Raw genomic sequence first — 25,878 nt, forward strand, 5'->3', positions numbered from 1 at the left:
ACTGAAGCCCCCAAGACCTCTGCCTCCCACAGCCTCAGCACAGTGGCTTAGCCTCCAGGCATTTCCATGTCAGCCTGTGTTGGTTTCCAAATGTTGCTACCGTAAAACCTGTGGCTCAAAGAACACAAATTTATTATCTGACAATTCTGAGGGAAGTCTGACATAGGTCTTACTGGGCTAAAATCAAGTTTTCTGCAGGACTGTGTCACTTTTATAAGTTCTAGGGGAAAATCCATTTGTTTGATGTTTCCATCTGCTGGAGGCTGCCCATGTGACTCTGGATTCCCTTCCTCCACCTGCAAAACCAGCCCCATGGGGCCAAGTCCTTCTTCTGCTGCCATCTCTCAGGTTCTCCCCCTTCTGTCTCCCTCCACCAGTCACAAGGGCCCTTGTAATTACACTGGACCACATGGATAATCTAGGATAATCTTTCTAATTCAAAGTTATCTGATTAACAGCCATAATACCATCTGCAGCCTTAATTCCCCCTTGCCATGCAAAGTAACATATTCACAGGCTCCAGAGATTAAGACATGGGCATCTCTGGGGGGACGTGATCCTGCCTGCCACACTCTCCATCAACATCCTGCCACTTCATTGCATCATGTGCTCAAGTGCCCCCCCCCAACTGCAAAACCAACTACCTGCCTCCTGAGAAACCTACATGCACGTCAAGAAGCAACCATTAGAACCAGACATGGAACAATGGACTGGTTCAAAATTGGGAAAGGAGTAGGTCAAGGCTGTCTATTGTCACCTTGCTTCTTTAACTTGTATCCAGAGTACAGCATATAAAATGCCAGATGAATCACAAGCTGGAATCAAGATTGCTCAGAGAAATATCAACAACCTCAGGTATGCAGATGATATCAGTCTAACGGCGGAAAGCAAAGAGGAACTAAAGAGCTCCCTGATGAGGATGAAAGAGGAGCATGAAAAAGCTGATTTAAAGCTCAGCATTCAAAAACTAAAATCCTGGCATCTGGTCCCATCACTTCATGGCAAATAGATGGGGAAACAGTAATAGATTTTATTTCCTGGACTCCAAAATCACTGCAGATGGTGACTGCAGCCATGAAATTAAAAGACATTTGCTCCTTGGAAGAAAAGCTATGACAAACCTAGACAAAGTATTGAAAAGCAGAGACATCACTTTACCAACAAAGGTCCATATAGTCAAGGCTGTGGTTTTTCCAGTAGTCACGTACAGATGTGAGCGTTGGACCATAAAGAAGGCTAAGCACTGAAAAACTGATGCTTTTAAACTGTGTTGCTGGAGAAGACTCTTGAGAGTCCCTTGGACTGCAAGGAGATCAAACCAGTTAAACATAAAGGAAATCAGTCCTGAATACTCATTGGAAGGACTGATGCTGAAGCTGCAGCGCCAATACTTTGGCCACCTGATGTGAAGAACTGACACATTGAAAAAGACCCTGATGCTGGGAAAGATTGAAGGCATGAGAAAGGGACGACAGAGGATAAGATGATCGGAAGGCATCATTGACTGGATGGACATGAGTTTGAGCAAACTTCGGAAGATAGTGAAGGACAGGGAAGCCTAGTGTGCTGCAGTCCATGGGATCGCAAAGAGTTGGACACAACTGAGTGACTGAACATGAACCATGCCCCTAGCAAGGCCTCTGTCAGCTTTTTCTGATTAAACCTCAATGCTTCATCCCTGAGAACAACCCAGCTCTTTGCTTCCTACTTTGCAAAACAAAAGAACTTTAAAGAACTCCTTAAAGGCAAGGCACAAATTCCTCTGGCCTCTCCAAAAGAAGAAAATACCTGCCTCTTTCGGGGTGAGAGAAAAGAAAGCCAGTTTCTCAGCTGTTTTTCCAACAATGGCCTTATGTATGCTGAACGTTCATGGTGTTTCTCTTCATCTCATTATGCCTCTTTGCATCTGGGAACACATCCTATATTCTGGAACCTTCCACCAGGACTTACACAGTGTCTGCACACATGTTCAATCATTCACTGATTTCACACCAATACATGCAGCAGGAGAGATTTTAGGTTTACCTAGGCAGGGCTTCAAAAGTCATCAAAAATATAGAAGAATGTCTGCTTTGCCACCAATCTCAATAGCCAAAAAATCCCATCATTGAAAAGCTTAAACCTTTACTTGGGATCTAATTGGATATTGTGCTAGGACATTAAAAAAAAAAAAAGCCACAGAGCAATCAGAGAATGAAGTACAATTTAGGGACCATGAAAAAGCTGCAGACACCATTCCAAATGTTGTCTTAAGAGGAGGAAATGAGGCATTCGTTCAAGAAACATTGAGTTCCTATTAGGTGCAAGGTCTCGTTTTAAGTACCAAGTTTACGGTCAAAGGAAGCCCTGCACGCTCCCTTGTTCCTCCACGGTTTAATCAGAGGGGAGTTACTCAGAGTAAAGTGAGTATGATGAGGGATGTGGGGTTCGTCTTTAATAACTTGATTTTGGGCTGCACTGGGTCTTCGTTGCTGTGTTCGCGCTCTCTCTGGTTGCAGGGAGTGGAGGCTCCTCTCTAGTGGTGCGCGGGCCTCTCATTGCAGTGGCTTCTCCTGCTTTGAAGTACAGGTTCTAGAGTGTTGTGACACGTGGGTTTGGTGGCCTGTGGGCTCTTCCTGGGCCAGGGATCAAACTCATACCCCCTGTACTGTCAGGTGGATTCCTTCCTACTGGAACACCAGGGAATTCCAAGGAGGAGGGCTTTGAAGTAAGACAGGAAGTCAGACGTCCTGGCTAAGCTACGAAATTTTTCAAAACCTCCTCTTCCTGCACCTTACCAATGGTAATACTGTACAGATGATATCTGCTCACAGCATTTGGGGGAAGATAGAATTGCACACATAGAGTGAACTTGATAAATATCCCTCTCCTCCCCCTCTCATCTCAGAGGTCACACTTAGAACCATACCAGATCGCTAGACTTCCAGGTGGAAAGAAGGAAGTGGCTTTCTTGCAACCCCATGCTTTGTTTAAGCTCTTCTCCACATTTGGGATGTTTCTTAGCCTCTCCTTTTCTACCTAAGAACTCCCTGCTTTCCTCAACCTCCGCCTCACACCTGATCCCAGACCAGTAGTCCACCTTCTCTACGTTTCTATATGCTGTGTGTGTACACATTAATCACTCAGTCATGTCCAACTCTTTGCAGCCCCATGAACTGTAGCCCTCCAGACTCCTCTGTCCATGGCATTTTCCAGGCAAGAATACTGGAGTGAGTAGCCATTCCCTTCTCCCAGGGATCCTCCCGACCCAGGGATCAAACCCAGGTCTCCCACATTGTAGGCAGATTCTTTACCATTGAGCCACCAGGGAAGTCCTGGACCAAATTCAGTTCAGTTCAGTCGTGCAGTCATGTCTGACTCTTTGTGACCCCATGAACCTCAGCACTCCAGGCCTCCCTGTCCATCACCAACTCCCAGAGTGCACCCAAACCCATGTCCATTGAGTCGGTGATGCCATCAAACCATCTCATCTTCTGTTGTCCCTTTCTCCTCCTGCCCTCCATCTTTCCCAGCATCAGGGTCTTTTCAAATGCGTCAGCTCTTCATAGTATTGGAGTTTCAGCCTCAACATCAGTCCTTCCAGTGAACACCCAGGACTGATCTCCTTTAGGATGGACTGGTTGGATCTCCTTGCAGTCCAAGAGACTCTCATTATGTCTTCCCAAAATTTGTATGTCGAAGCCCTAACCTTCAGTGTGATGGGATCTGGAGGTGGTGCCTCTGGGGTGTGGTTAGATTGCAAGGGCGTAGCCCATTGATGGAATTAGTGTCTCATAAGAACAAACCCCAAACAGTGCTCTCCCTCCCTCTGTCCCTCTCTCTCTCTCCCCTCACCATCTCCATCTTGTAAGAACACAAAAAGAAGGAGACCATCTACAGTCCACCAAGAGTCCCCACCAGGAACCGAATCAACCAGTGCCTTGACCTAGAACTCGGCCTCCTGGACTGTAACAAACAAGTGTCTGTTCCTGAAGCCTCCCATTCTGCTAGTCTAGTGAAGCATCCTGAGCTGACTAAGACCCTAGAGTCCAGGAATCCCCAAGACTGACTAGTGGCTGTGTGCACAGATCTTCCCTTCGAAGCTGAGACCCAACACGGGTGGGGCTGTGTCATTATTCACCATGACCCCCCAAGCACTTAGCATGGAATCTACTATCCTGAACCCTGTCACTGCTATAAGATGTCATCACAGATTCACCACACTACTAATGCAGATATATTACCTTACAGTTCTGGAGGTCAGAAGGCTGACACGAGTCTCACTGGGCTACGGGCAAGGTTGCATCTTTTCAGGAGGCTCTAGGTGAGGATCTGCTCCCTTGCCCCCACCAGCTGCTAGAGGCCATTGCATTCCTAGACTCATGGCTTCATTCCACCATGTTTGATATTATGCTGCCATCTCTCTGGTCTTCCCTCTTCCACTTTTAAGGACCCAAGGTAATTCCAATGGAGTAAAACTTCACTTCTATCTTAAAATTCAATTTCCACTTGCTGTGTAATATACATACATATTCACAATGGCTCAGTAGGTAAAGAATTAGTCTGCAATGCAGAAAACATAGGAGACCCAGGTTCGATCCCTGGGTTGGGATGATCCCCTGCAGCAGGAAATGGCAACCTGCTCCAGTATTCTTGCATGAAAAATCCCATGGACAGAGCAGCCTGGTAGGCTGCAGTCCAAAGGGTCTCAAAGAGTCAGACACTACTGAACAACCAAGCGTGCACACATAGATATTCACAGGTTCCAGGGACTAGGATATGAACATCACAGGGCCTTGTCTTGCCCACTACATGCCATAGAAGGATGCATCAAATAAACCTGGACCCTAATGTGCGATAACTGAAACTCAGCAAAACCCTAGCCCCACCGCCCTGTTGCAATCCTCATGACACTCATCCCCAATAAGCCGGGTCTCTAGTCTTGAATACCTCAGAAACCTATTCTGGAAAACATTGCTTAAGAGATACATTACCCATCCCATGATGCTTGAGGTTTTTTGTTGGGTTTTTTTTTTTCTGGCCTTTAGTCCAATTTAATCTTCACTTTCCTCACTTGAATTACTTCTGTAAGTGCACAATAGACTTCTGGGAAAGGTTTTGCAAGGGGGTTCTGCCACTTTGTTTCCCCCTGCACCTTCCCAAGAGAACACTGGCTGGTGACTAGGAAACCCTAGATGAGCCCCACACCTGATCTGCGTGTCTCGAATTCTTTGTTTCCAGCAAATCATAGATCATCTACATTGCTTCCCCCATCATCTCTCCTGAAGTCCTGTCATCTGGGAAAATGGAATCCATGCTATCCACTATTTATACGGTAGTGCAGCTACCTTATTGATTTGGGGAAAAGTGAATTTTCCTGCAAAAAATTCAGAGCATTTTTATGAATATAACACTTCACTTCACTTCCCATGAGATCTTTATAGAATTATAGACAGGAGAAATAAAAATGGAGGCAACAAATACAGAAGTAGTACTGACCACATTTAACGGCAATAATCAAGATTTTTTTTAAGTGGTTTAAGTGGCCACACCATAGTAGGCAGCCGTTGGCATTTTCTCAGTTCAGTTCAGTTCAGTCACTCAGTTGTGTCTGACTCTTTTCAACCCCATGGACTGCAGCATGCCAGGCCTCCCTGTCCATCACCAACTCCTGGAGTTTAGCCAAACTCATGTCCATTGAGTCAGTGATGCCATCCAACTATCTCATCATCTGTAGTCTCCTTTTCCTCCTGCCCTCAATCTTTCCCAGCATCAGGGTCTTTTCCAGTGAGTCGGCTCTTCACATCAGGTGGCCAAAGTGTTGGAGTTTCAGCTTCAACATCAGACCTTCCAGTGAACACCCAGGACTGATCTCCTTTAGGATGGATCTGGTTGGATCCATCCTAGGACTGGTTGAATCCATCCTAGGACTGGTTGGATCTCCTTGCAGTCCAAAGGACTCTCAAGAGTCTTCTCCAACACCACAGTTCAAAAGCATCAATTGTTCTGCACTCAGCTTTCTTTATAGTTCAACTCTCACATCCATACATGACTACTGGAAAAACCACAGCCTTGACTAGACAGACCTTTGTTGGCAAAGTAATGTCTCTGCTTTTTAATATGCTGTCTGGGTTGATCATAACTTTCCTTCCAAGGAGTAAGCGTCTTTTAATTTCACGGCTGCAATCACCATCTGCAGTGATTTTGGAGTCCAAAAAAGTAAAGTCAGCCACCGTTTCCACTGTTTCCCCATCTATTTGCCATGAAGTGATGGAACCGGATGCTATGATCTTAGTTTTCTGAATGTTGAGCTTTAAGCCAACTTTTTCACTCTCATCTTTCACTTTCATCAAGAGGCTTTTTAGTTCTTCACTTTCTGCCATAAGGGTGGTGTCATCTGCATACCTGAGGTTATTGCTATTTCTCCCAGCAATCTTGATTCCAGCTTGTGCTTCTTCTAGCCCAGTGGCATTTTCTACTGATACCCAAAATCAACCCTGATGTGCAGCCAGTTCATCTATAGATCGATATGTGTGTGGAAACACATACACACACATTCACATAATTTCATCCATCCACCAATGTACTTATTCAGACAGTGTCTACAGAGCTTCCACTGTGTTTCCCACATCATCAGAGGCACGGGGGTCAGGGGTGCAGAGGAAGCAGGCGAGCCGTCGTCACTCACCCCTGAGAGTTCAGGGTCTGCCGGGAGAAGGCGGCCTCTGTCACATGGCACGCTGAGTGCTGTCCTTTGCAGGCGCTGGGTGGTGAGGATGCCAGCCAACCATCTTGGGAGCTCCCTGGGGAGGGGGACGTTTGAACTGAGTCATGAGGACTCGGGTGAGTTGTGGGAGGCGAGGAAGAGCATGGAAGATGAAGGAAGTGAAAAGACACGTGCGTGACACTGTGCCTTAGAGAACCCTGGGATCTTTAGGTTCAGGCAGAGGGAAAGCCAAGGTCACAGCATCAGTTGGACCACTGAACAAGGCAAAGCAGACTAGGAATATGGTGGGATCTGAGCTAGAAAGAGCCCAATTGGAAGCTCTGTGAAAAAGGAAATGGAGTCTTTATCTGTGTTACACCTGAAACTAACACAATACTGTAAATCAACTATACTTCTGTTTTTTTAAGTAAAAAGGAAGTGGAGTAGGGAAGACTAGAGCTGTGACCTAAACGTGGAGACCCCTGAGGAATCCAGATGCAAACTGATGGGAGGGCTACAAAAGAGCACGCGTGGGCTGACCGGTTGGGTGTGAATCTGTGTTGTGACACAGAGAAAGATGTCCACTAAAACGTTAACGGTGGTTTCCTCTGGTGGCAGCACCCAAGGTGACTGCTTAGCTTTGCGTCTTTATTCTTTCCTTGGCTCCTCAAAACTTTCTTCGTGAGGCTATGTGATCTTTATAATCAAAAACAGAAGGAAAAAAAAAGTTTTGTTGTTGCTGCTTATTAAAAACTGGCAGTGAGGTCCTTCCCAGTCTGTCCGGTGGTCTGTGCTCCCAATGCAGGGGGCTCAGGTTCGACCCCTGGTCAGGGAACTAAGATCCCACACGCTGCACTGTGTGGCCAAAACAAAATAAATTATTTTTTTTAAGCTGTCAGTGACCTGAGAGACTGAATATATAAATAGGCAATAGCCAGACCATATATAAAAATAGAACATTGACCCACATCCAGCAGCAATTTTCCCGGGAAACCAACCCCTTATGTACAATAAACAACCCAGGAAGCTAGCCTGCTGTTAAGTCAGAGGGGTAAAGTCTGAAACCCAGACTTTCATCTCTAGTAAAACCCAGAAAGCTAAATATTGACTCCCATAACAATCAGCTCAGAATGGCCAGGCCTTGAGTAATAACGGACAGCTTTCCTAACCTTTGTCTCCGCTTCCAACTTAGTACCAACTAAAGAAAGCTAACTCCATAGCCCTAAGCAATGCCATGGGATGCCTCCCTGACTAGTTGGCCACCTACAGCTTCTCCAATAGCTTCACCTTCAGCCTCAATCAGGGCCCACCTGCAGCCTCCTCTGTCTCCATTATGAAGCTTTCCCACTCCTCTGCCTGCCTTTGAATCGCTGCCAAAATACAAGTCGCATGGCTGACTCTCCTGCTGCAGCAAGCCCTAATAGTGTCTGCTTTTCTCGTGTGGTTGGTCTTCATTTATTCCAAAGTAAGGCCAAGAGGAAAAGCTTTTAGGAAGAAGAAGCCCTGGGACTTGGCCATCTTAGTGGCCATGGGGTGAAGCAGACAGGAGCAAGGATGCCCTGGCTTCTGGCTTGCAGGTCTGAACAGATGCCACTGCTGTCCATGGAGTCAGGGGAAGGGAAGGGACACGTGGGAGATGTATGTATCAGGGTCTATAGGATACAGAAGACACACGTGGTGGAGGGGGTGTGGAGAGTCAGAAGACAGAGCCCATGGCAATGTGCGGAAAGCTAGGGGGAAACAGCCGTGGATGGGGAGGCAGCGGGGCTGGGAATAACTGGAGCCCTCCCCACCCGAAGTGCCAGAGGAGGAAGCAAGATAGAACTCTGGGAGAGAGGACCACTGAATGGGACTGTGCTGGTATGAAAGAAAGAGCAATAAGTCGTGTCTGACTCTTGCAACCCCATGGACTGTGGTCCGCCAGGCTCCTCTGTCCATGGGATTCTCCAGGCAAGAATACGGGAGTGGGTAGCCATTTCCTTCTCCAGGGGAACTTCCCAACCCGGGGATCAAACCCACATTTCCTGCATTGGCAGGTAGATTCTTTACCACTGAGCCACCTGAAAAGCACCTTTTCTCACTTAAGCCAGCAGTTTGGCTGCTCCTTGGAATCAATTTCATTCACAACACGCTAGAAGGAGTAAGTGTTGCTAGGTGGTATAAGTTCCCGTGACAACCCTGTCCAGTGGAAACATAATGCCAGCCACTCACACTAACTTACATTGTCTAGCAGGCAAATTTAAAAGGAAAATTAAATGGGTGAAATTAATTAAATGGGTGAAATAGTGATATGCTGTATTTAACCCAGTATAATAATAGAGTGTTATCATTCTAGTGCAACCAATAGAACCATTGATGATACATTTTACATTACTGCATTATTACTTTTCACGTGACAGCTTCAAAACCCCTGCTTAGTTTGCACCTACAGCACATCACACTTTGGCTCAGACCCATTTCAAATGCCCAGCAGGGACACGTGGCAGGTAGCTGCCGTATTAGTGCAGATCTGTGAGACCACAAGAGACCAAGGAACTTCCTGACCCGCCCTCTGGGAACCACCACCACAGTGTTCTCTCCAGAAAAAGTCAGTCATTCTTCCCAGATGAAATGAGCCCATCAGTCCATCCAAGTGGAACTTGCGGACTAAAAAGGATCTCTTTGTTTTCCGTGTATCAAGAAGTTTTTAGAAGTTACCATATTAAGTAAGTCCGCAGAGTCGGACACAGCTGAGTGACTGAGCACACGAGTAAGTCAAAGACAAATATATGACATTGCTTATATATGGAATCTATTAAAAAAAAGATACAAATGAATTTATTTATAAAACAGAAACAGACTCACCGACCTAGAAAACAAACATGATTACCAAAGGGGAAAGGGATAAATTAGGAGTTTGGGATGAACATATACACACAACTAATTATGGAGTTTAGCACAAGGATCCATAGTCGATATTTTGCAATAACATATAACGGAGGGGTTTCCCTGGTGGTCTGGGAATTGAGACTTCAGCTTCCAGTGTGGGGAGTGCAGGTTCGATCCTTGGTTAGGAAGCTAAGATCTCACATGCCTCACAGCCGAAAAATCAAAACATAAAAACATCAGAAGCAAGATTGTAATAAATTCAATAAAGACTTTAAAAATGATCCATCTCAAAAAAAATCTTTAAAAATACATATAATGGAAAAGGATCTAAAAAAGAATATATATATATTCTTATAGATATAAAAGAACATATAATCTAAAAGAAGAAAATATAGATAAAAGAGTATATATCTAAAAAAGAATGTATGTATATACATATATATATATATAGTGTGAAGGTTGCTCAGTAGTGTCCGACTCTTTGCAACTCCATGGACTATACAGTCCATGGAATTCTCCAGACCAGAATACTGAAGTGGGTAGCCTTTCCCTTCTCCAGGGAATCTTCTCAACCCAGAGATCGAACCCAGATCTTCCAAATTGCAGGCGGATTCTCCACCAGCTGACCCGTGTAGCGTTGGTCGCTCAGTTGTGTCCGACTCTTTGCGACCCCATGGACTGTAGCCCAGCAGGCTCTTCTGGCCGCGAGGATTTTCCAGACAAGGATACTGGAGTGGGTTGCCATTTCCTCCAGGGGATCTTCCCAGCCCAGGGATGGAAGCCGGGTCTCCTGTGTTGCCAACAGACGCTTTACCATCTGAGCTCACGTTGCTACACCCCTGAAACTAATGCAACTTTGTAAATTACAATGTTTGAAAATTTGAAAAGAAAAATCTAAAAAAGGAAGCTATTCGTTTTTAGGGCTGGTACAGGAGACTGAGCTGACACGTAATCCGTTGTGCCTTATGTAATTAACAGCATTCTCTAAACTAACACAGGAGCCACTAAAGCAAACACACAAGCAAAATCTCTCCTGGTCACCTGAGCATTTAGTTGAAAAGTATTTCTTAGGACTCGGGGGAAAGGAGATAAATAGGAATATTAGATTTATAGTTAGGAGCACCAGCATCTCTGAATTTATGATAAAAGCCAGAAGTTTGCAAAGCTGGATAAAACCTGACTTTTCAAGGACACATCATTTGCAACTGTTGACTTCCATGGGCAAGGCAAAGTCGAGAGAACACAGATTTCTATCTTTCCTTTTAAGAAGAGCAAATGTAATTACTTCACTGTAGGTATTTGCGTGGAGAATTCAATCAAGTGACTTTAAAGAAATCAAATAAACCTTGGCTGGAGAATCGAAAAGCAAGAATGATTCAGTGGGAGGCTGAACTGAGAGCACAGCACTGCTGATGGGCCCCAGGGGAGGAGCACAGAAGCAGGAGAAAATGTAATTTTAAAAGGACCATATCCCAAGAGCATGAAACCCAAACAGCATTGCAGCAGACAGACCACAGGGGCAGGGAAGCGTGAGACCATTTGCAGTCTATGGGCTGTTAATAAGTCAGCCTCGGGAGATACACAACACCAAATGGGGCATCATAGTTGCCCCCAAGGGCTGCCTGAAACCATGGCCCATGCCAGCTTCTGCGGCAGCAGAGAATCAGAAAGAGCTTACTGTTTAAAAAGAGCCTGATAGACTTCCCTCGAGGTCTAGCAGTTAAGTCTCCACGCTGCCACTGCAGGGGACATGGGTTCAATCCCTGGTCCAGAAGCTAAGATCCCACATGCCACCCAGCGCAGCCAAAATAAATAAAGTGAATATAAAGAGCATGGTGTGGACATTGAGCATGCACAGCGTCAGGAAACCTCTGAAGCCACTGTCCCAAACCCCTCCCTCCACCCAGCTTCCCTGAGAGCTGACCAGGTGCAGAGTCACATCAGCGAGAACATTTCCTCCCTTTTGACCAAAAGCAACTTCCTTGAGAAGCACATCTCAGCCACAGAGACTTCCAAACCCATCCAAATGCAGACTTGAAAACCTAGGAGCAGACTGGCCCTCCGTCCCCAGTCGGAGCCATGCAGGGCTTCACCAGCTTTACTGTGCAGTCATTTGCAGCTGGTGGCAGGGCTTCCCTGGTGGCTCAGATGATACAGAATCTGCCTGCAATGCAAGAGACCTGGGTTTGATCCCTGGGTTAGGAAGATCCTCTGGAGAATACTGGGACTACTCCAGTATTATTGCCTGGGAAATCCCATGGACAGAGGAGCCTGGCAGGCTACAGTCCATGAGGTCACAAAGAGTCAGGCATGACTGAGTGACTCACAAATACAGAAAACAGTCCAGAGCAGTGGCTTAATGGACAGAGAGCCTCAGCTGGTGTTCCGACCTCTTCCCCAGAACCCACTCAGGCCCCACCCTCACTAGCTGTGAGAGGACCAGAGGGAGTTGACAGTCCGTTCTCCAGACCTCTCTCCCTCCCGGGACAGAAGACTCAATTCGAGACCTGCTATGGTCAGCACTGCCCAAAGTTGTTCCAAAATGCAAGGTTGCTGCTTGGGAAAACTGTGTCTTCCTTTTAGCAAAACGACACCAGAAAACAACCAAAACCGGCAAAGAACTGCAGAGAAATTGTCCTTTTGACATGCCTCCTGCTTCGCTTTACAAAGGCACTTGATTTTGCAAGAGACACACGCAGTCTGAGCTGGAAGAAGGAGGGAAATGCAGATATTTCCAGTGGCTGATGAAAATTCACACAGTACTGCAGACTCAAGCAGGGAGTCGTCCTCCAGGAGTAAATGAACGGCAGGTACCGATCCAGTCCACTTCTGGCCGCTCTAACCCCAAAGGAGACCTTCTCTTCCAGCAGACTCACGCAAAGCAGGGCAAGATGAAACAGGTCTTCACCTGGCATTGGGCCCGGATGGAGTGGGGGCCTCAAGGAAGGAGCAAGTCGTGCTTTTTAAGGAAACTGCTGTGCACCTCATGACATCAGTGCCAACCCGGGAACACTAACATCACAAAAGGAAAAAGACAGCTCTCCCCAAGGGATCCGTTGGGAAACTGACGTCAGAAGAAAAGCCTGCTGTCAGCCAGCCAACCGCAGCAGCCCGTAGTGGCAGCTGGTGTCTAATTTGCATAAGGGCCCGATGAAGATGGCACCTCCCATCCAGGGACTATGAAAGGCTGGTTGGAGCTCACGGGCATTCATCATAGTCACTGGTTATGAAGGAGTAGCCAGAGGTCCTAAGCTGGCTTTGGCGCGGTGGTGGGCACTGGAGACGTAGCAGTGAATGGTACGTGAACAGGGAGCTGGGCGGACAGTCCTCACCTCTGTCCACCTCTCCATGAGGCCAGTGGCCCTGGGCAGGTCTGCCAACGGGCTCCATCTACCAACTGCCTGTGTGATTCTCAGGCTTGAACAGACGGGGAGTCATGACCTTCTGGATTTTTACCATGCAATGTGACTTTTTTTTAGGTGAAATCCACATAACATGAAAGCTAATCTTTTCTTTTCTTCTTCTTTTTTTCTTTTTGCTGCATGTCAGATATTATCTGCATGTGAGATATTAATTCCCCAACAAGGGATCAAACCCAGGCCCCCTGCAGTGTAAGGTCGGCGTTTTAACCACTGGAAGCCCAGGAATCCAAAAACCTAATTTTTTTGAAGCAGCTTTCAATAATATTTAGTCCATTTACAAAGTCATGCAACCAGCATCTCTATCAAGTTCCCAAACCTTCTCATACACCCCTCAGAAGAAAACCCCTTGCCCATTAAGTTGACACCCTCCCCTATTCCAACACAACCTTTAAAAGAACATCTTCTGCTCGTGGTACATATACACGATGGAATATTACTCAGCCATAAAAAGGAACACATTTGAGTCGGTGCTAATGAGGTGAATGAACCTAGAGCCTATTGTACAGAGTGAAGTAAGTAAGAGAGAAAAACAAATATAATATATTAACACATACGTAATGGAATCTAGAAAGATGGTACTGATGATCCTATTTGCAGAGCAGGAATAGAGACACAGACATGGAGAACCGATATGTGGACACAGTGGGAGAAGGAGAGGGTGGGATGAATTGAGAGAGTAGCATTGAAACGCATACATTCCCATGAGTAGAACAGAGAGCCAGTGGGAATCTGCTGTATGTCACAGGGAGGTCAGACCTGGTTCTCTGTGACAGCCTAGATGGGTGGGATGGGGTGGGAGGTGGGAGGGAGGTTCAAGAGGGAGGGGACATACACCTACCTATTGCTGATCCATGTTGATGTATGGCAGAAACCAACACCATATTAAAGCAATTATCTTCCAGTTAAAAATAAATAAAATTTTCAAGAAAGAACATCCTATTTAATTCCCCGAAACTGTCTCCCCTCACTCCCTCCCTGACCTCAGTCCAGCTTCTAGCCACAAAAGAGCGTGGTGTCCTCAGGCAGGGGGTTAGGTTTTATTCATCCTTACATCCCCAGGGCCTTAGCACAGGGTATGGCTCCCAGTTGAAGTTGAGGGAGCAAAATCATAAAAACAGGGTGCTGAGCCTGCACTTAAGATATCAGGAATGCAAATTTCAGCTCCTCTGAAAGTACTTCACACTAGACTCTATGGCAAGCTCACCCAAGGCCTAAGCTACTGGGGAAGCCAGGGAAAGCCAGGAGTGAGAACCCTCCTTCCTTCATGGTGTCTGGACCCCAGGAGCATCCCAAATGGCACATCCATAGATGGGCTCCATGTCAGCGTCCCCTCTCCCTGCCGGAAACTCAGCCACGGGCGGTCCATGGGATGCTGGAACATGATACGTCACAGCACAGAACAGCAAGCACTTTTCAGGGACAGACATTTGACTGTGGCAAACTGTCGCCTAAGATCCCATCTGGCTCCAGTAATAGCAGCACCTGCTGCTCTAGGGATGGGGCTTTGGCCTCAACACCCATCTGCTGCGGGCCTTTCAGAGCAAATGTCTTTTTCTCATCTGTCTGCAGCCGTGGGTCTGCACCAAACAAGGACTTTGTCCCTTTAAGCACCTCTTCTGCCCCATGGCCCCACACTGTGTCTCTGGGGGAGGGTTTGGGACTTGCCCTGACCTTTTGGAGTGGGGTCAGGTCTGGATGGGGCTTCCGCGATGACTCAGCGGTAAAGTATCTGCCTGTCAATGTGGGAGACTCAGGGTCAATCCCAGGGTGGGGAAGATCCCCTGGAGGAGGAAACGGCAACCTGCTCAAGTGTTCTTGCCTCGAAGATTCCATGGACAGAGGAGCCTGGGAGGCTACAGTCTACGGGGTTGCAGAGAGACAGATGTGACAGTGACGGAGACGCACACACACTGGTCTGGATACTGCCCTGGCCTGGCACGAGCTTCCCCCAGAGGGGCGAGCTTTGGGGGAAGGGCTGGAGGCAGATAAACACCCGAAAATGCCCAAAGCCTGGGTGCTGAGGTCTGGGGCTCCCCGCTCTTCTAAGGGGTGGGACCATGCTTGAACATGGAAAGATTGCACTCTCAGACCCACCGGGCAAGACGCACTGGGTAGAAACAGAAAAAGCAGCGCGATGCATTGTAGGTGATTCCCAGCCCCAGGCGGTACCCGGTTCTGGTTAAGTGATTCTATTTTAGAGCCTTGACTTCCATCTACCCTCTGAGTCTAGCAACAGAGGCACAGGTAACCTCCCATTTGTGTTAGAGACTCTTCCTTTTATTGGGATAATATGTCACTCATCTTGGCTCGTCCCTGAGGGACTGAGTCACATCTTTCTTTCCTGAGCCAAGGGGAGGGAGGAGGAGCGTGGGAGGAGAAACTCCAAGAACAATAGGGATCCTGAGAGTCAGGGAAGCCTGCAGCACCAGCCGTGTCAGCCAAGCAGAGGGCGAGAGGGGCCAGCCCTGAGCCAACAGTAAAGAGGGCCGCGTGTGGACCCAACCGTCTCCAGACCCCACTGCACCCCAGGAACCAGCAAGCGTGCATTTCAGATAGACGGTCCCCAGACCTGAGATGTGCACAGGTTGTCCTGAGCTGAAATGAGCTTGGGGAATTTGGGCGGGGGGGCACATTCAAGCAATTACAAATTACATCCATGATATATTCTTATATTCCCACTCCAGTATTCTTGGGCTTCCCTGGTGGATCAGCTGGTAAAGAATCCACCTGCAATGCGGGAGACCTGGGTTCCATCCCTGGGTTGGGAATATCCCCTGGAGAAGGGAACGGCTACCCACTCCAGTATTCTGGCCTGGAAAATTCCATGGACTGTATAGTCCATGGGGTCGCAAAGAGTCGGACATAACTGAGTGACTTTCACTTTCATATATAACAGAATATAACATATTATAATAAAATACGTATAATTTATAACATATATAACATTATTTGTTGTTCAGTCGCTAAGCCATGTCCCACTCTTTGCAACCCACAGCTTCCCTGTTCTTCACCATCTCCCAGAGTTTACTCAAACTCATGTCAATTGAGTCAGTGATGCCATCCAACCATCTTATCCTCTGTCGTCCCCTTCTCCTGCCTTCAATCTTCCCCAGTATCAGGGTCTTTTTCAGTGAGTCAGCTCTTTGCATCAGGTGGCCAAAGTATTGGAGTTTCAGCTTCAGCATCAGTCCTACCAATGAATATTCAGGGCTGATTTCCTTTAGGATGGACTGGTTGGATCTCCTTGGGAGTTTTTATGACACAGGAATTGGCAGACTCTCCAATCAAGGCTTCTCTTCTCCCCTCCCCCAGTGGAGCTGCTTTATCAGCATAAGAGGGCTCTTAGCCCAACTTACAGTGTCTCATGGACTTGGAGGGTGTGGCAGGGGGCTCTGAAGATTCCCCATGTCCTGCTCTCCGCTCTGTACAATTCTTGAACCAATGTCCCCTTTGGGGAACTTTTGAGGGTTCCCTTCTCCACAGACTGGAAGGGGTGGTACTTTTCACTCCACTCTTCCAAGTGGGAACACCTTGAACCATACCCTAACTCTCAGCCCTAGGGTGAGGAAATCCACCTGATATGGCTTATAAAGTAATCTCCAGACAGTGAAATAATTATGAAAAGAAAGACTGTGGTATTCCTGGAACCCGGCAAAACAGAGAACCGGAAGCCCACATCCAGACTAGAGATTGAGATTCTGCTTGTCAGCATCTCAGAGCCCTGGACAGGCATCACACGGTGACTGCAACAAATGAGAAGAGCACTTAAAATACAGGAGACTGCAGGAGATAGAGCCAGTGAGACCGGCCGCCTGCGGGATCACCTGGCAGGCTGCCTCCGTCAAGTGCCATCTCGAAGAGAGCCCAGGATGCAGACACAGGTTCACAGGAAGCCCCGGGGTGTCCAGGGCGTTGAGGTGGAGGTCAGCGAACCGCCACACCTACCTGTCTGATGCAGGCTAAAATTCTATTTTCTTTACTTCCCAGGGAAAACTACATGCAGTTTGCTTCATTAGATAGAGACCATTCAAAAATACATCAAGCTTCTTTTTTTAATGTTTTTAATTGATTTACAGTGGTGTGTTATCTTCTGATGTAGTTTCAAAGTGATTCATATATATATACATATATATATGTATACATATAGTCCATGGGGCCGCAAAGAGTCGGACATAACTGAGCTACTGAGCACACATATACATACATTGACTTTTATATTTTTTCCAGTATGCTTTATCACAGGATGTTGAATATAGTTCCCTGTGCTATACAGTTGGTCCTTGTTTATTTTATATACAGTGCTGTGTATCTGTTAATCCTAAGATCTTTGTTTATCCCCTGCTTTCCTCTTTTGAAACCATAAATTTGTTTTCCACATCTGTGAGTCTGTTTTGTAAACAGGTTCGTTTGCATCATATTTTAGATTCCATACATAAGCGATATCATATGATATTCATCTTTGGCTTAGTTCATTAGTATGATAATCTCTAGGTCCATCCATCTTTTTACAAATGGCATTATTTCATTCTTTTCAAGCTTCCTTTTAAAAGAAATGTCTTATCTCATCCTAAAAAACAACTGTAGATGGAAATTATTTTTCAGGATCAAAGCTGGTGGGGTAGGTTGTCTGCCAGCAGTCCTTGGGGAAAAGGCGCCGGGAGGTGGGGAAGTAAGGCCTGTGGACCAAGATAGGGGACCAAGTGGTTATCTGAGGACTTGAGGCCCCAAATCCAATGCATTTTCCCTCCACAAAGCCCTGGCTAAGGACCTGCTCCTTTCTGAGGACTAAGGCAATGACTGAAACGAGCAGGCTTCTCTTCAAAAGACTCTGAAATGCCAGCAGCAGATTTCTCCAGGACAACACAGATTTAATGAAACACAAAATGTAGGCCTTTTGCACTCCAGCCAGAGCTTCACCAGGAATTTAAACCACATCTCGATAAAAGCGATGCAGTTTCACCCTTGCAGAAGTTAGTTAGAAGCAATCCATTCAGAAGATACAAGCCTCCATAGGAAGGGGGGACATCAGGTTGAATCTGATCAAAATGCTAACAAACTTTGAGTGCCAAGTTAAATGACACGATCCCTATAGATGGTGCAGTAAAGGTGAAGATGAGGGGGAAATGATACAGGGAAATAACTGTTTTCTTGTATACTTAAATATACCTTATTAGAGCAAATACCCTGAATCCTGGTCTCCAAGTCACTCCCACAGGTAACAGTTGGAGTCTCCCAACAAGGGTTTCACTGCAAGGACCAGTTTTCCTGAAGTTTCCATTTACCTGGTCACTGCTCAGAGTGAACTACCAGGAACTTTCTCCTTCTTTTTATTCCTTTTTAATTTTTATTGGAACATAATTGCTTTACTATATTCTCATAAAATCCTAAAGGAAATCAACCCTGAATTTTCATTGGAAGGACTGATGCTAAAGCTGAAACTCCGATACTTTGGCCACCTGATGCAAAGAGCCAACTCATTAGAAAAGACCCTGATGATGGGAAAGATTGAAGGCAGAAGGAGAAGGGGAAGACAGTGGATGAGATGGTTGGATGGCATCACCAACTCGATGGACATAAGTTTGAGTAAACTCCCGGAGTTTGTGATGGACAGGGAGGCCTGGCATGCTGCAGTCCATGGGGTTGCAAAGAGTCAGACATGACTGAGCGACTTCACTTTCACTTTGCTGCTTAGTCCAACCAGAGCCGACCCCTGTCTCTGACATGCTGGAACGTTCTAAGTCTCTTGCTCACCGAATAGCATGCATGTTTAAAGAGATAACTAATAAGAACTAACGTATAGCACACGGAACTCTACACAAAGGGAACTCTACTCTACTCTGTGATGACCTAAATGGGAAGGAAATTCAAAAAAGAGGGGATATATGTATATGTACAGTCCATGAAGTCACAAAGAGTTGGACGTGACTGAGCGACTAACACACACACAAGGCTGATTCACTTTGCTTCATACTTTGAATATTAATCAATTCACTTTGATTCATACTGACACAGCAGTATGAAGCACCTATATTCCAATAATTAAAATAAAAATGCAACAAACTAGGGAACACTACCAAAATGAAGCAGAATCACAGATATCGAGAACAAACCAGTGTAGAGAGAGGAGGAGGGAAGGGCAACACAGGGGAAGAGGATTAACAGGTACAAACTATTAGGTATAAAATTAGTTACCAGCATATATTGTACAACAAGAGGAATATAGCCAATATTTTACAATAACTATAAATAGAGTGTAATCTTAAAGCATGCACCTGTAACTAATCTAATCTTGTACATCAACTATACTTCAATTAAAAAATTTAAATTTAGAAAGGAGGAGGATGAAATAAATGATACCCACAGTTTGACAAGGCAGGCAAAGCACAGACTGGACCTCAGCCTCTTGCTCCCCTCCTCCGGGCACCCTATGCAGTACACAACCTACACAGCTGTGTGCGTGGTCCTGAGAGATTCTTAAGGGTCCTGAAACAAGGCAGGACCCTGCAGTCCTTTTCCCCACCCCAGCCCCCAGGTTCTCAGCCTGCCTTTTTCTAGGGAAAAACTTTAGCCAAAAAAATAAGTTTAATCAGAGTAATGAGAGCATGCAGAAACAACGGAAAATAGTCAAAGATGATCAAATAATAATAGCCATCAAACATAGTCAAGGACTTTTAGTTCCTTCTCAAGGACTAGAGATAATATTCTGAGCCATATCCTGTGAGCTGTCATATAGATACTGAAACCCCCACCAGATGGAAGAAGTTAACTACATGGTAACCAGACTGTAGCCACAACATAAGCTGCCATGGTTCTGAGGGTTGGCCTCAAGGAAATGGAAACAGACAGACCTTGGAACTAAAGACTGGGGCTTCCCTGGTGGCTCAGACTGTAAAGAATCTGCCTGCTATACAGGAGACCCAGGCTCGATCCCTGGCTTGGGAAGATCCCCTGAAGAAGAGTGTGGCTAGCCCACTCCAGGATTCCTGCCTGGAGAACTCCATGGACAGAGGAGCCTAGGGGACCACAGTCCATGGGGTCGCAAAGAGGCAGACACGACTGCACTGTACTTAAAACAATCAAGATGACATCACCAGACCACCAATGACCAGTTTCAAGATGTCTGTCAAGATGACTATGCCATTTCTGCATGTAGTCCCCTCCATCTGTCTATAAAAGCTCTTGCTTCCTGCTTTTCCAGGGGTGGGGGTGGGGGGGAGGTGAGAGTCTGCCTTTAGAGAGACATCTGCCTTCCCTGCCCCCAACGCCCTGGTGGCCAGCATCCAAAATCAAGCAAACTTTCCTTTCCATCAACCTGGCTTCTTCGTTAGCTTTTCAGCTGTGAGCAGTTGGACCCCCACTCTCAGAAACAGTTGTAACTATCCAAGGTTCTGATTCTTCAAATCCAATGAGAAAAGAAATCACGGTACTGAATGTTGGTCTCCTTTGTCCTGTCCAAAGTGAACTGTCATTTCCCTTCTCGTCCAAAATCATACCCACGTACAAAGCAGCCAGGGCCAGTCCTCTGACCTTGCAGAGGGTACTAGATATTCTAAATTGAGGTTCATGTGTGGAGCCCCCGAGTTAGGATTTTTAAAGGCGCCCTCTGCCCTTCAGTTTCCATCACATCTTCCCAGTGGAACACAGTAGCTGTTCTCCCACACGTGCACACAAACACACACACTTGTGACTTAAACTTTCCAGTGGTCTGGATTTCTGATCATTATAATAGACTTCCATTGTTACAACAGCTCAAGATAAAAGACAAGTAAACATGACTTCACCTCCCCATGACACATCAGACGTCGGTGACAAGTGAGGAAGAATCATCACATAAGGATTTATGCAGAAAGACAAGCATCATGGCAAGAGGACCAAAGCCAACTGCTGATTTTGAACTTTAAGCACCACTTGTAACTACAGCTCTGATTGTTTCTCAGGTGTCTTCCAGTCGTCAATGGGAGCATAAATGGAAAACTGCAAGAATGACTCTAACAGGAAAACCCCACCCTGTCCTATCTCTGAAGCATCATCACCTGCAATTATTTATTGCTGTTTATAAACCTTCTAGAGAACAGAATGGCAACCCACTCCAGTGTTCTTGCCTGGAGAATTCCATGGACAGAGGAACCTGGGGGGCTACGGTCCATGGGGTCACAAAGAGTAGGACACAACTGAGCAACTCTTCTCATTTAGGAAATAGATATGCTTGTCTTTTTGTTTACACAATTTACTTCTTTATTGTGGTAAAGTATATATAACATAAAATTTACCATTTCAGTCATTCTATAGAATCTACATTTTCGTGACATTAAGTACATTCATATTGTTATGCAGCCATACTATCATTCAACTACAGAATTCTTTATCTTCCCAAGCTGAAGCTCTGTACCTGTTAAACCCTAACTCCCCATTCCCTCCTCCGCCAGCCCTTGGTACTTTCTGTCTCTAAGAACCTGACTATTCTAGGAAGCTCCTATAAGTGAACTCAAACATTTGCTCTCTGTGACTTTATCTCACTTAAACCATAATATCTTCAAGGTTCACCCATGTTATCCCGTGTGTCCGAATTCCCTTCCTCTTTAAGGCTTATCCATTCACCTGCTGATGGATTCTTGGGGTGCTTCCACCTTCTGCTTGTTATGAACAGTGCTGCTGTGAACAAGAGGGTACAAGTTTCTGTTTATATGTGCCCTTCTTGAGCAGTGAGGATGAGGAAAGCTTAGGCTGATCTCTGATTATGCAGAGTTCAGTTATTTGCATTGTGAGATGTACATGCAATTCAATAAGTCTACTGAAGTGCAGATTGTTTTTTAAATTCACACTGGAAAATGAGCCCATCTGAAGCTCCTCCAGGACATGAAGCCTGAGAGAGATGTCACCAAGATTCCCTCCCCATCCTTCTCTCTTCCTCTCCATTCCACACCTGCCTCTCGGGAGGAAACAGACATGCCCATGGCTCAGCAGGTCAAGAATCTGCCTGCAAGGCAGGAGACACCGGTTTGATCCCTGGGTCAGGAAGATCCCCTGGAGAAGGAAATGGCAACCCACTCCAGTATTCTTGCCTGGGAAATCCCATGGGCAGAGGAGCCTGGTGGGCTACAGTACATGGGGTCTCAAACACGACAGAGCTTGCATGCACTGCACCCTGCCCCCCTCCACCTTTGCTCTCAACAGTACTTTGTCTTGATTTACAGTCCATCAGATACCTCACTCCTCCACAGCTTCCATCCTTGTAGAGTCAACCTCTCCCCTTTGGCTTCTTCTCAGGATATAAACATGCCCAAACTCCCCCGGTTCAAAGTCACCAACTGCATTAATTTCCCGTGGCCACAAAAAAGTAGGTGGCTTGAAACAACAGAAAAGTCTCCTCTTTCATTTCTGGAGGCCAGAGTCGGAAATTAAGGTGTCAGCAGGGCCGCCCTCCCTCCAGACACTCTAGGGGAGAATCCCACCTCACCCATCGGCTTCCAGGGGCTCCAGGTGTACCTTGGCTTGTGGCCACATCACTCCACTCCCCAACCTTCCCACCACATAGCCTTCTCTGCCTGTCCTTTTCTGTCTCTTATACTAATTGGCTTTGGAGCACACCCTACTCCAGAATGATTCCATCTTAATCCTTATCTGAATTATAGCTCCAAACTGGACTCTTGTTGTTGCTTAGTCACTGAGTCATGTCCAACTCTTTTGTGACCCAATAGACTATAGCCCACCAGGCTCCTCTGTCCATGGGATTTCCCAGGTAAGAATACTGGAGTGAGCTGAAATTAGACTCTACTTACAAACAAAGTCATAGTCTGAGGTTCAGGTGTGCATGAATTTGAGAGCAACACCATTCAACGCTTGTAAATCCCAATTGCCAAGACCAATGGACATGGCTCAATAGCTGTCTGCAGCAATTGTTTTGATTATTTAAAACAGAAATAGCATTTTATTTCCTACAGATTTTTCAGATTATAGAGTCATTAAGGGAAAGTTTTGATGTCGAAAAATTGAAAGAAAGCAAAAACACCCACAAACTTACAGCTCTTAGAGACTTACCTAAATTAACATTTTGGATGACATTCTTCTACACTCATTAATATAAGACAATATATGCAAAGTAAACTGTATATTTTATTATGTTTTTTCACTTAAACTATGGCATAGACAACATGCCAGGTTGATACACACACACATTCAATAAATAGATGCAGACGCTTGCTATGTGTCAGGCAGGTTTTCCAGAGCCTGAGATCTAATGGTGAATAAAACACACATAGATCTTTGCTCAGAAACTTCCTTTCGGACAGGGACAACCAATAATAAGATTATCAACATGATAAAGAACCTCCTTGAAGATGAAAAGTGCTGCAGAGAAGACAAGCAGTAGCATAAGGAAGAGCAATGTGAGGAGGGAGTGGCGTGATTGAGACTTTTAAAAGAGGAGGCAAGCGCCTCATTAAGAAGGTGACTTCTGCACAAACAGTTGAAGACCCCCAAACACTGGAAAATCATTTTCAATGACCGCATAGTATTCCACTGGTTATACCTGCAACAGTATATTTATTTAACTGGTGCTCCATGGGTAGATATTTAAATTGTCTCTATTTTTTAACTATTATAGAAGAGGCTGCAATATCCCCTGCCTGAAAGTGAAAAATGAAAGTGAAAGTCGCTCAGTTGTGTCCAACTTTTTGTGACCCCATGGTCTATACAGTCCATGGAATTCTCCAGGCCAGAATACTGGAGTGGGTAGCCTTTCCCTTCTCCAGGGGATCTTCCCAACCCAGGGATTGAACCCAGGTCTCCGGCACTGCAGGAAGATTCTTTACCAGCTGAGCCACAGGGAAGCCCATGCCTGTGATATATAAATGTTGTAAAATTATTTTCTTAGGATAAATATCTAGACCCAGAATGGCTAATACACCTAATCATTTCTAAATTGTGAGAGCTACTGTCACCCTGTCCTCCAGGAAGACTTCGCCGGTTTATGCATCCAATAATATATGCAAATTCACAGTTCTACTGACCTGCCATGCACACAAACTCCACATACTGAATTTATGGTCTATTTTTAATGAAACTAACTTTAGAGTTTAAAAAATGTTATTATATTTGCACTGCTTTCACTTTGCCATGTTTGAACATATGCTCCTCAGCTCTGTGTATTTCTTCGTTTATAAATTCCTTATTTGCTTCCTTTGATCATTTTTTTTTCCTATGGGGGTATTCATTGTTTTTGTAAATCGAGAACATTATGTGTGAAAATATTTTTCGTGGTTTATCTTCTTGCTTTATCTCTCAAACACATAATTTTTATGTTGGCAAAACATCAGCATCCCAAGATAGTTTTTGAGACCCCATGGACTGTAGCCCACCAGGCTTCTCTGTCCATGGAATTTTTCAGGCAAAAATATTTGAGTGGGTTGCCATTTACTCCTCCTGGGGGATCATCCTGACCCAGGAGATCAAACACACGTCTCCTGCATTGGCAGGTGGATTCTCTACCACTGAGCCACCTGGGAAGCCCACGAAAGAGGGAAAGGACGTGTCACTTTCCTCCAGCTGTCCCCATGGTGTGTGCGTCACACCTGCCACCCCAGGTAGCCCTCCACCCCTCCCGTCTCCCATCCGTCCCTTCCTCAGGACCCTCTCTGGCTCCTCTCCTTCTGACTCCATTCTATAGTTGTTTTCCAGACTCTTGTCTTCTGTACCTCTACTCACGCTACAATCTCCCAGGGAAGAGAGAAGCTTTCACCATACCCATAGTTACACTTCCATGAGTACGTGCTGCTGCTGCTGCTGCTAAGTCACTTCAGTCGTGTCTGACTCTGTGTGACATAGACAGCACAGACGGCAGCCCACCAGGCTCTGCCGTCCCTGGGGTTCTCCAGGCAAGAATATTGGAGTGGGTTGCCATTTCCCTCTCCTGACCACCTCCAAATCTAGAGCTTGGTCCGGTCCCTGATAAGCCTCATCCCCACACACTTGATTTCCCACAGGTGCAAGCACATGCGTGCGTGCTCAGTCATCCAACTCTTTGTGACCCCGTGGACTGTAGCCCGCCAGGCTCCTCTGTCCATGGGGATTCTCCAGGCAAGAATACTGGAGTGGGTTGTCATGCCCTCCTCCTGGGGATCTTCCCGACCCAGGGATCAAACCTGAGTCTCCTGCATTGGCAGGCGGATTCTTTACCACTGAGCCACCCAGGCACCCCACAGAAGCGAGCAGATACTTTCACTGGAAACATCATCCTCTGCCTCCAGGTCTCAATCATCCTGCCATCCCCCATCCTCCTGGCTGCTCCCCTCCGTGGCCACTAATCTCCAGATTATTTGAGTTTTGCTTCTTATTCAGCCCGGATCCATTGCCCCATCTTCACCCTCATGGCTGCTGCCTTAATTTAGCAGCGAACCATCTCTCTTTCTTACCAGCATCCTATTAACCCAGAGGTCAGTCAACTATAGCCCAGTGAGTCAAATCCAGCCTGCAGCCTCCCTCTGCACTGCCCATGAGCTAAAGATAATTTTATATTTTTAAAACAGTGTAAACAACTTTTAAACTTTTTTTTGATGTGGACTATTTTTTAAGTCTTTATAGAATTTGTTACAATATTGCTTCTTTTTTATGTTTTGGGTTTTTGGCATCAGGGCATGTGGGATCTAGCTCCCCAACCAGGGATCAAACCTGCACCCCCTGCATTGGAAGGTGAAGGCTTAACCACTGGATTGCCAGGGGGAGGGGGAAAAAAAGAGTATGCAACGAAGATCTATGTTGTTTGCAAAATCTAAAGTATTTACCATTGGCCCTTTACAGAAAATATTCACAGACCTTTGCCTGCAATCTATACTTCATATCCACCCCTCCAGTGGTCTTGTTGCAGGAAGGGGGACCCCTTCCAAGGCCCAAAAGTGAGCTCTTGTT

At 46.0% G+C, this 25,878-nt stretch overlaps 1 protein-coding gene across 1 annotated transcript in view; it reads left to right on the forward strand.

Annotated features, from left to right (window-relative positions):
• Positions 1–25,878, forward strand: part of KCNJ6 (potassium inwardly rectifying channel subfamily J member 6) — a 325,736-nt gene that overhangs the window by 198,888 nt on the left and 100,970 nt on the right. The window lies entirely within an intron of this gene.

Source organism: Bos grunniens, chromosome 1 (assembly GCF_055505025.1).
Source record: "Bos grunniens cultivar Pamir isolate PY7600 chromosome 1, Bosgru_T2T1.0, whole genome shotgun sequence".
In the NCBI taxonomy this organism is placed as follows: Eukaryota; Metazoa; Chordata; class Mammalia; order Artiodactyla; family Bovidae; genus Bos; species Bos grunniens.